General features: G+C 35.2%; 1 long non-coding RNA gene across 1 annotated transcript; it reads right to left on the bottom strand.

The window, feature by feature from the left end:
• Positions 1–998: 998 nt before the first annotated feature.
• Positions 999–8,417, bottom strand: LOC309476396. Its single transcript, XR_014198102.1, has 3 exons — positions 7,959–8,417; positions 1,826–5,784; positions 999–1,777 (listed from the first exon to the last, which is right to left on the bottom strand). It is a non-coding gene; the product is annotated as an uncharacterized lncRNA (long non-coding RNA).
• Between the last annotated feature and the right edge of the window lie 4,104 nt (positions 8,418–12,521).

Below are 12,521 nucleotides of genomic sequence, written 5' to 3'. Positions count from 1 at the left end.
AAATGAAAACAAAAAAAGGTTTGTTCTGGACTTTTGTTCAACATCTGTCATAAGCAACGCCAAATTCAAAAGCCATAACTCAGAAAATTGAATCTCTTTTAAAGATTACAGAAAAGCAGGCCCTCCTTACAAAAGCTGGAAAATTACAGCAGATGATAAGGATAGATTATACTGGAAATGGTTTATCTGCACCTTCAGTGAACAATTAGAAAAGCAGTACAATTTCACATTTGCAGGCCGTGGCAAAATCCCAGAGAACTGGAAACAAATCAAAAAGGATAAAGTTATAAAGGAGATGAATGACATTCATAATGCAAAATGAAACAATCCATGATTAGACAAATTTTATGTTAAATGTTGTTATCACAGAATACAGAACTTATTTTATCATTTATCATTTCTGTACTGGTTTGTACTTTAAATGGATCCATCTTTCAGTATAAAATGATATCTGTGTATTGAACATATCATGCCAACTTAAACTTTATATGAAATAATTTTTAAATGTAAATCTGGGTGGAACTTCATCTAAATAAGTCAATCATTTTAAAGCAGTAGCCTATAAAAGTGGCTGCTTACCTCCTCTTTTGACAATTTATAAGAACATTACTTCTGTTTAAACATCTATACCTTTTCTGATTTTTCTGATACCTTTATTTAATTAATCAAGAGGTTTAGGGCAATCTTGGCACTTAAACCCTATTGATAGTATGTCGATTACTATTGCTTGTGCTTTCTCTAGTTAGCATTATTAAACTTTTGAGAATTGTGTATCTTTTTAGGAAGTGTAATATTAGCAAGTTAGCATACCATGTCCCTTTTCTGAAAGTGTTACTTTGGATATTAAATGGAAATATAATGACAATACTTTGTATATCCTAATGCTGATCATGTATCATGTCAGTTAGTTGTTATACATTGTTTCTGGTTTCTTTTAATTTGCCTCAAAAATGTACACATCATTTTATACTGCTGTATTTGTGTTCTCTTTTTTTGCATGCATGCATGCAGAGAAAGTTTGTTTGTGTATAAATTAAAGAAATTATTTATACAAGAATATAATACATTGAGAAAGGTCACATGATGTGACCGAAAGGCTTGCCAATTTTCAGTAGAGCAGTGGCTTTTATCTCACATTAAGTGTCTTTATTTTCATTATTAGTGTGTGCAGGCCTCTTTTTGCATCTTTGCCTATTGTATGTACTTAAGTATGTTTTAAATTATTTACTATGATCTTGATTAATTTTCATTGAAATTGCTAGACATTTATTAGTCAAGTAAAAAAATAAATAACTGAATTAACTGTAAATGTACAATTAACTGTAACCTTTCAATTTTATGTTATGTAACTTCACAAAAAATCTCTTGTTGAAACATACCTAAAGAGTGGAATCAACCTTTAAAAAAAGTCTGAAGCATTACTTCCTAGTCGATGATTCACATTTGTTAACACATTATTGTTTTTTTCTGTTTCATTCGACTAATGACAAATTTGAGCGTTGACTTTGTAAGGGTGGGTTTCTTGCAGGGGTTCAGGCTGCAAGACTGCCGAATGACTAAAGAAACGTTGTCAGTATAAGACCCACCTTATTTCAAAATTATTGATGGCCTCTCTAATTGATTTATGGGTTGACCTTTGACCTTGCCCTGACTTTGCCCTAGTGTTGACCTGCCCAGTGGTGACCTTACCCTCTCGCTGACATTTGACCTTGTATCCTCCGGTGGGTGGAAATGACCTATGACCATTGATTAATTGGTTAATAGGATTATTTATGACCTTGTGAGTATAAGGGATCCATTGATGAAAATGTGGATTATTTATGGCCTTGTGAGTATAAGGGATCCATTGATGAAAATGTGGGTTATTTATGACCTTGTGAGTATAGGGGCTTCCATTGATTAATATTTGAACTTAAGTTATGAGGGTTATTTTTGAGCTCTGACATCAGGATGTGTGTGTGTGATATACTAATGGAAGTTATGAGAGTTATATATATCAGGATGTGTGTCACATGCATCAGCCCCCCCCCCCCTCCCACACCCTCCGCATTCCAGAGCACAGGGCGATTGCTGGGCACAGTGGAAGTGAGAAAAAGAGGTTTTCTAATAATGCTGTATATATTACACTAACTAAAGTTAAAAAAACATGCTGTTCTTTAAAAGTATATAAACTAAATGGTTATAATAAATATATAATATAAAATAAATATCTTGCTAAAAATCTACTGAACCAATTATTTTAGTTTAGATAAACAAAAACATAAAATAAAATCATCTTACATTTTTTAGAGAGATGAAGAAGTAAGCTCCTAACACATCAATGTTCATACCACATATGAATGGGGTCACAAAAATGCAATGTTAAATATAAAATCTCAGAGTGTTTCCTGAAGTGTTTCACTCCCACAGAACCAGCACAGCACCACAGCACTGAGCCAGAGAGCTGTATTCAGTGATCAGGATGAGACATTGTGAATGTTTTGGTAGTGCTAAATTTATTTAAAAGTATAATCTTAAAAGTTTAAATGATATCTTTTAAAAATAAAAGATGTTTTAAATTAAATTCAATGAATTATTAAAAGTCTTAATTTTTTTTTTTTTAAACCACATCAATAGTCTGTGGAAAAACTTGACTTCTATCTTTACTGTATGTGATAAATAATATTAAAACATGATTCACTTATAGCGGATGGAATCTATTCTCTAAAATATGTTGTGTGTGTGTTATCAGAAATAATCATGGACTAAACTATTGAATCATTGAGTTATAAATGATTTCATCACTGATGCACTAAACTTTCACCAGCTGTTATTAGTGATTCTTAATACAGTAAAACTATTATATCACACACCACTCAGAAATGACTCTTATATAGTAGGAACCATTTCAGTTGTAGGCTAAATATAAGGGGAAATATGATTGCATGTCAGTTGCAGTATATGGTTTAGCAATGCATCATTTTTGTCAATAATGTTATTCTTGACTAAGCAAATACCACATTATTATATAAAACTGTATTTTTGAAAGCCAAAGCAATATTTTGAATAAAACATGAAATGCTATTATTTGAGTCATATGGTGCAAAATGTGTGTGAGTGGAGAAATCAGGATGTGTGTTTTTGTCCACTGTTTATGAGTGAAAGTGAGAATCAATGATGTTCTTCTGCTGTTTGTTTTCATGTTACATTATGAATCCAGACATATTATCCAGACCTACAATCTTTATGATCTGTTGAAAAAAATATTTGTATAGTACTTTCCTGGTGTGTTTAGCTGGTGTGATTCACTACCACCAGAGTATCTCTCTGTAAAAAGTTTCTTTTTTAACCTAATAAACCAAAGAAGTCTGTCTTTAATTGAGTTAGTTATTATTATTATAAAAAAGCAGCAGGAGGCAGCGCACTTTTCAAGTAGATGTCTTATTTTAGTTCATTATAGACTAGTGTTGGGAGAAACTATGGAGCTTTTTGAAACTGAATCAATTGAACAAACTGATTCAAAAAATGATTCACTGTTTCGAATCGTTCGAATCTCCACACGCTGGCGACCCCTGCTGGTCACAATCGTGTAACTGCAACAAAAACTCAGTCCAAACATGCATAAAACACCTTCTACAAACCCATTGTAAACGTTGAAGGTGTAATCTACCACAGAATATTAACTAATCATGTAATACCAATACCATTAAACATTTAAATGGCTGTAATATAAGTAATATTTTATTAAATTGGAGGGCTTGTTTTGCTTGTTTTATGGAGAGCTTGGTTAATCAAAACAAGAGACCATGAACTACAACTCTTCATTTTTATTATAAAAATGTGTAATCAAATGCCAACAATATATAAAAATGATAGAGAGAGACTCATGGGTTCACAGAGAGCATCGCCCCCTAGCGGCAGCCATTCAAAGCTCTGACGTAACGAAGCCTCGTTCACTGAAATCACGTGACTTTGGCAGTTTGATTATTCGTTCCGAATCAATAAATATCACAAAAGGTGCTGTTCACAAGAATAATGTTATTAACACATTAGTCCGTTTTCCTGTGAACATGTTTCCTGTTGAGTTCACAGTGCTCTGATGCATTTCCTTAAAAACCCCACCAGATAGAGATATTTATCAATTAAATCAATATCATAAAATGAACTCAAAAAAAAGAAAGGTGTAAATTTCAGTCAAGGATATTGATAGAGTTGATTGTCTGTTGCTCTCTAATAATAAAGTCTTACAGGTGTGGATTGGAACGACATGAGGGTGAGTGAATTATGACCATTTTAATTTTTGGGTGAGATAACCTTTTGATATAAATTTAATATCAGTCACATGATGGCAGAACCTTACACACAAAGACAAAACTCTGTAACAATGATAACATCGCTAAACCTGTCTGAGAACAAAATGTGCTGTTACAAAATCTGTAATTACTGTTTTGTGTTTTGCCTTGGAATGAATGTTATGTTCAGTCATTCAGTCAAACAGCACTGATTTTCAGTATAGGCCTACTTTATGTAGTAGGCTAAAACTGTTTTGTGTAAAGCGGAAGTCAAACTAGTTTCATCTAAACAGTAATGGGAAAAAAATGCCCTTCAACCACATTTTATTGGCAGACACAAACTGACAACAACCACACACTTCCGATTAGGAATGGAGAAACAAAGCCTTTTAAAGCGCTGAAAGTTTTAGGAAAAGTTTCAAAGCATCAGGAGTGTCTAAAACAGCGCCATCACGTGGCAGATCAAATATAAAGCAGCCATAATATAGCATGTGTGTATGTGTATACTTGTACAATATCTTTGTGAGGACCAGTTTGAGTTTTAGACCATTGGAGTGAGGACAAAGAGAGTGAAGTGAGGACATTTTGTCCGGTCCTCACTTTCTGAGAGCCCTTTAAAGGCCTGTTTGAGGGTCAAGACTTGGTTTTAGGGATAAGGTTATAATGAGGTTAAGGGTCGGTTTAGGGTAAGGGTTCGGGTCAGGCGGGTAAGGGTAAGCGGCTAGAGATTGCATTGTGTCAATGAATGTCCTCATAAAGATAGATGTACAAGAATGTGCGTGTGTGTGCGCGTGTGTGTGTGTGTGTGTGTGTGTGTGTGTGTTAAATTAGACTTGAACATCCATAACCCCGTCAAACATTCCTACATGTCAAAGTGAAGCAAAGTGAAGCATTCACGTGACTGGAAAGAAAGTGTGGTGTTTAGGGAAATCAATATGTGAAGATTTAAATCTTCCTGTTTGTAAAAATAGGCTACTTACTTACAGTAAACCACGTGTTCATGCAGAACCTATATTTGTCCATCAGGTCAAACCACATTTCTGACTACAGGTGTAAAGAGAAAGAGAAAAGGGAGATGTAAATACACAGTCGGATGTGAGGCTTTAAGAGTCGGACTTGAGAATGCTTAATTGATCCATACAATTTTGATGATGGTAAAGTTAGGAGAATAATTCTTTAGCCTTTCATGAATCCATCTGTGAATATCTCACTTCAAACCCCTCTCACTTCAAACCCCTCTGATCCTGCTGTGTGTCTGCTGGGATTTCCAAATAATACTCAAAGTTAAACCAGTCCAAAATTGTTAAATGCCTTGCTGAGAATAAAAATCTGAAGTTTGTATATAATGTCAATAGTTTATAATGTGTGCTACATGTGGTGATTCTCAGCAGTCTCCACAGACTCAGCTAAGGTTGTCATCAGAGGTTCCTAGTGAAAGCGTCACACAGCTGGAAAAAAATGATCTTCTCATGGCGACAGGTGCGTACTCTGTGTGATCCTCTTCTTTACCATTCTGTAAAAAAAAAAAAAAAAAAAAAAAAAAAAAAATGTTATAATAATACAAATAAAATAAAAAAAATCACACAATATACCTTAAAAAAAAAAAAAACAATCTCTATCAGTGGTTCTCAGTGGTTTTGCTTCGGGACGCACATTTTACACTAGAGATCAAATAATGACATCACTTTACTTTATAAAATTGTTTACCTTCCATAGGTGAGGGAATTTCATTCAAATCAAATATTGACATATTAGCATGAATTGCACAAATGTATATTATTACACGTCATATTACTAACATAATGCAAGATAAATAATATATAACAACACAAGTGTTATTTAAAGCAACCTGGGGCCCAGCATTATATCACCTTGAGCCAAGTGAAGTGTTTCATGAATGAATGAATGAAATGAAAAACAAAGGTGTTCTAGAGATTTCAAGTATTTGGACGACACATGAACCAGAACTGCATTTCATTTCATTGTAATGTGAAAGATCCACTCTTCTTTTAATGAGCATCATCAGCGCATTTTCCCATAGACGGATAATTGCTAGCTGACTAACTGACTGAAATCAATATAAATAATTCACTGAATACAGTGAAATATAAACAAGGGTCTAACCTTGCTATAGTTAAAAAACATTAGTTTTCGTTTGTCAAATGGGAAAAGAATTATGGGGAAAAATATTTCAGAACAGGCCATAATATGTGCTTGATTTAGCCTAGACTGCGGCTGTTTGTGAAGCTCTGCCTTAGAGTGATTGGACACCGCCTTTTGACATCAACAACAAAAGATATGGAAAGCATCCTTACCCTTTAGAGGTTGACGAGTCTATGTACTGTCCTATATGTTGCACAGTTGGTTAGTTGTTTTTTATTCGTTTTGCCCTGCCGTCTGTAACCCTCTCAGAACAGACCTGTGGCTGTGACACATTTATTTGGCCTTGACGCGTGTGACTTCCTGGTTTCACACAAAGGATTTCACAGAAGATCTAGTGTTTGTGCAAGTAATGTGGTCAATGTTCACATCAGTGACAGATGCTCCAGCGTAAAGGAAAATATTTGTGTGTGTTTAATGTTCAGCTACGTTGGAGATTTAGAAGAGTTTTTGTTGTTTTTGCGTTTAGCTGCTAACAGCGCTAAAGTATGGCGCTTGTGCTCAGGATGTGGGCAAATACATGAAGACAGTGTGTGTGTTGCTCTTTACTATCATTGAGCAAATGCTAATGCTAGTATGTACAACAGTCTTATCTTACTTGCTCATACCATACATTAAATAACAACAAACAAAAATATGTTTAGTATGACAACATGTGCTATTTCTGGCTAGCGAGGGCGTTTGATTTTTGACAGTGATGGGGACAGACTGTACAAGCAGCCTCTGCCCTTTTTTGCATTTATGACTTTTGACCACAAAAACATGACAAAGAAACTAAACAGAACATGACCATGACATACTAGATAAAAAACATGTTTTTAAATGGTTGTGAAGTAATTTAAATCCAAATGTATTACCTACTCAGTATAAGTTCAGATGCAGTGTTTGTGTCTCTGCCAACTAGCAGTTATTCATTTGGCAGATGCTTTTATCCAAAGAGACTTACATTGAATTTTCAAGGTAGACATTTACATTCTTATCAGTTCTTGCTTTCCCTGGGAATCGAACCCATGACCTTGGCGTTGCAAGTGCCAACGCTCTACTGAAAAAAAAATGAAAAAAACTACTGGAAACCTAGTCCAGGGGTAATAAATCTTACAGTTCAGATTCAAATTAGACAAATATACTTTTTGTGTAACTGATATATAAAAGTTATTAACAGAGTTAAAGCATAAGAAGAATCACATGATTAACTTGAAAGACTAGTTAAAGCAGTTTCCGTAAACAGCCACTGATTGACTGATAAAACAACACACTCTTATTTCAGTTTTGTTTTAAATTTCGAAGAAAATTCTAAGTTACGGATGTAACCCTGATTCCGTTAAACATTCTTACTTTATCTACTTCTCAAAAACTGTGACAGTTACAGGAAGTATTTTCATAGGAAAAATGTCATCAGTGCCTCATGTTGGGCACTGTAAATATATAATAATATTCTTGAGTGTATTGAGTAATATGTGATTTGAGTCAGTGTTTATCTGCTGAAGTGATAGAGACAGAACATAAATTAGTAGAAAATTATCTTACCGATTTCTGTGCTTTTCGTTCGTGGAACGTTGGCTCTGTGTAAATGATCTCATCTTCACAAGTCTGAACTGTTTGCACAACAACAATTATATCATTACATTTAGAAAGACATTCTTAAACCAGAAATGACTTAAATATATATTTGACTGGATCTATGAGTTGGTTTGGACTTAGTTGCTTTTTAGACAAAGTAATGAATGATGCAATCTGAAGCTGGTATTTCATCATACAAAATATGAATTGCATCATGTTATTTCTAAAAGTCAAACGGAGCCCATTAATGCTTGCAGACTAGACAAGAGATGCTCCAATGAATACAACAAGCCAAGAAGCTCCGAGTAGACACTGAATAGGAATAAAATATGAACATAAGTTTCAAACTAAATTTTATTTATATTATAGCTGATTTTTAAAGTGTTATAGCCTATAAACAGGACAGGCGACAGTAGATCTACGCAATATACATCGATGTAAAACGTAAAAAATTAAATATCTTGGAAACAGTAGCCAATCACTTGTCCTAACTGTCATATTTTTTCTCTGAAGCAGACGACTTCTAATAAAGTGTAGACCAGTGTTATTTGGAGTAATTGAGATGGCATTTCTGTTTGTACTTCCAGTGTGTTGTGATGCACTTTTTGTGTGAGTGAGACGAGTAAAGTGTGCTGTACAGTGTCATTATATACATAACTCAATAACTTCACATGTTATTTTGGTTTCTTTCAATGAAAAGGAACTAGAGGGTGTTCACCTTATGATAATTAGAGCTAGCTATCAATTGACGGTTTCACAGACAATGCTTAAGCCTATTTTCAGACTAAAATGCATGTTTGAGATGTTTTAACTGAAAGCAACTTGCACTGTCATATCTTAAAATATGTGTGTGCCATTGTTTTGTCTCAAGATGCACACCAGTAATGTTTTTTGTTTATTTTGTAAGGCATGGTTATGAAAGCTTAAAGCAGCGCTATGCAGTTTTGGCCATTTTTTCACTGTTTTCTTGCTTTTTGCTCGCAGGTTTCTCTATAGAGTTCCCCCTACATTTTCGGAATATATATTTGACAACACTGTCGTCAAAACTCGTTGGCGACTCTCCCCCCTTCCATCTTCTCCCGCTGGTCATGTGCATTTGTTTTCAAAGAAGCCGGCGAACGCACAGAGCCATGTCCACTGAGGTGTGTATGATATACAGAAGGCTAGCATATAAATGTTTAGATAGTGTATGTGTGCAGTGCCGTAAAGCAATTCGTTACATCGCGAGACCTGATATCACGTGATACTTCCTGATGCTAAGGCAAAGGTTTTCCGCTCGAAGGCGCTCGGGGGGTGCGAGAAGACCACCATTCAACCCGAAAAAGGTCATATAACCATTCCAATGACTCAAAAGCTGTTCAGTTAAGGTAAAAAAAAAAAAAAAAAACTCTGCATAGTTCACCTTTAAATGTCCTTTTTGAACCAAGGGCTAATCCTGGCTTAATCTAAACACTGTCTGTGAAACAGTCCTTAGGGTAGATTTAATACTTGTTAAGCAGTTGGAAACACTTGCCTTTTGGATCTGTTTTTCTGCATTTCCTGCAGATCCAGAAGATCACGACTACAGAAAAAATCATCAGAGTTCCAGCAGAGATCAACACTATCAGAGACACTGAGACTGGAGGAGGAGAAGGAGACTGTGTTGTGATGTCTAAAGAGAGAGATTAATGTGAGTGAATGTGTCTGATCTACAACAGAAGACAGAGATCAGGTCAGTAAATACACACATATATCATCAGTGCTGTGGTACCTGCACATGTGTGACAGAGTGTGTTGATGTCCAGATGTGTGGTCTGGTTGCTGATGGGATTGTTCAGCACACAGCTGTAGGTGTTTTTATCCTGATATTCCACCTCCAGAGGTAGAGAGAGACTGATGCTGAGATCACACACACTGATGCTGGACAATACACTGATTCCTTTGTACCAGGAGAGAGTCACATCACTCACATTCAACACTGATGAACACACCAATGAACATGATGATGATGATGATAATGATGATGAAGAACAGTCTCTGCTGATGACAGGAACAGGCAGACGAGCTGGAAAGTAAATGGAAATGAGGATAAATCTAATCAAGACACCTCAGAATTCTGTGAAAGTGTGAAAGTGAGTGTGTCTCTACTAAACACTCCTGAACCAGCCAGCAAAGGCCTTCAGACTTATTAGAAACTTCCAAGCAAGGGTTTTGGAGCTACGCTTTACAGGACAGTGAACATTGGACACCCATGGATTAAACAGATTAAACCTTCATTATGTTAATAATAAAATAAGAATATCCACCTTTTTTTCAATGCCTTTGCATGAATTATTAACTTCAATTGTACTGGAACATTGAGTCCTAATATTTCAATGTGATTTCCATCAATATGACAGACAATAAATATTGTATTTACCTGCCTTAGAAACATTACAGTGAACACTGTTAATAGGGATTAGAAGTGAAAAGGGGAGACAATTAACTGCATTTTAAAGCATCCGTGTGAAAACAAACCTAGAAAAGTGAGGATTTGCGGAGAAAAACGAGGGATTCATTATGCATTCCAGTGAATTATTAATGGAAAAGCTTAAATCGTAAATTAAAACGGGAGAAAAGACCACAAATGCATGTTGCCTTTTTTTTTTAGATTCTTACAGTGGAATACAAATAAATAAGGAACATTTTCAGGATGAAAAGAATGCAGCGAATGAAAAGAGCTCTTGCCATGGGTATTCTTGTTATATTGTCACACATTAAAATACCAAACATTACATTATTCTCCTGAAGTCTGAAAAAAGAACATGAAGGAAATTGTACAGCTCATTGAGTCAAACTGGCGGATAAGGATTATTGGTAGCACAACCTTATGATTTGAAATTATTTGAAAAAGAGTCTTTTTGAGTTGAATTTCCCCAAACATGAAGTGCCTCTCATAATTCACAACGCAGTAGATCTCTACTCACCATAGACAGAAACACTGAATGTTCTTGATGTCAGTTTCACTCCAGTTATCTCTAGTTGATAAACTCCAGCATGTTCAGTTGTGGTGTTTGTGATGGTCAGAGATCCAGTTTCATGATCCAGTTTCAGTCTGTCTCTGAATCTCCCATCAGGAACGTCATCAGATGTGGAGAAGATTTGTTTGTCTCTGTTGCTTTCAGCTATCTCAGAGTTTTCAGCTCCATATTTCCACAGTATATCATCGTCTTTATGTGTTTCAGTAAGATCAGTGTTTAGAGTGACAGAATCTCCCTCCATCACTGACACTGAATCACCAAACAAACCTGGAGAACATGAAAAGGGTTTTTGTTACAGATTAATGCATCTGTTGGTTTGCAAAGCCTGAAATCATTTTTAGTTTGTAATGTTTAAATGTGAACCAAATGCAAAGAGCAAATAAAAGGTGCGAAGTTACGTGTCACATTCAAAGTTTAATTGTGCTAGATATTTTCAATACGTTTTGTAAATAATAGAAAAAAATCCACTTAAAAGAGAAATACAGGTCATTCTGTATTTCTCTTTTCCCCTTACAAGAAAACAGCTATTTAGATCGCTAGGCTCACTGCATCTGAATAATAAAAAAACATTTTTTACACATTAATTTGAATCATATTTTTTAAGATTGTTGCTGGGTGAATCATGGCTGAGATTCAAATGGCATGTGATTTAAAAGCAGCTCAATGGTAGATTTCCTTTCTTAGCCTCCATTAGTTTAGTTTATATTAACTACAGAAATGTACATTGTAACAAACCAATATATATATTTCCATTTCCAAACTCCCTGATAAGGACCATATACATAAAAATAAAGACCATAAACAGAGACCTGAATCTAACCTACGCAATAATACGCAATGTAAACGTTTATAACTTACCATCACAGAAACAGAACAAGACCAGCATGTGAAACATTTTCTTCAATACCTCAGTGAAAGGTCTGACCTAATAATGCTCTACAAAAAATAATTTAAACTGATTTGAATGATTCTGGTGTGTGAATCCTCCCTAAAAAGAGTTTGACGACCCTCCTAGTTCACACACATGCACGCATACACACGCACACACCTACCCACCCACCCACCCACACACACACACACACACACACACACACACACACACACTCTCTCTCTCTCTGATGGCATGTTGTGCTTAGATATATGTATATTTAAATATGCTCTTCTGTCTCTTATTAAGACTTAGGAGAAACAGGGGAGAGTGTAATATTGTGCAAATCATCCAAAATGTCATGTTAAAATAAAGCTAATTGGTTTTAAAATAGTTGGTTAAATATTCATTAAATTGTTGGGTATGACAAAAAAAAAAAAAAAAAAATTGATAGTAGGCTACACTATATAGTTCATCTTCTGAGTCAATCTGAAACTGTGGTCTGTTTTCTCCAGAAGTGAATGTGGTTTGAACTGTTGGATGGACACGTCATATGCGTGAGAGGGGGTACGTGTTTAGTTTGTTGGTGAAGTGCTTTTTCCTGTCCTGTTTTTATGAAGATCCCATACACAGAAGAACAGCTTTAAAGTCAAATAAAAACTT

This window comes from Leuciscus leuciscus (genome assembly GCF_965113295.1).
Source record: "Leuciscus leuciscus genome assembly, chromosome: 15".
NCBI classification, from domain to species: domain Eukaryota; kingdom Metazoa; phylum Chordata; class Actinopteri; order Cypriniformes; family Leuciscidae; genus Leuciscus; species Leuciscus leuciscus.
The sequence above is the reverse complement of the archived record's forward strand: the minus strand, read 5'-3'. Positions and strand labels throughout refer to the sequence as shown.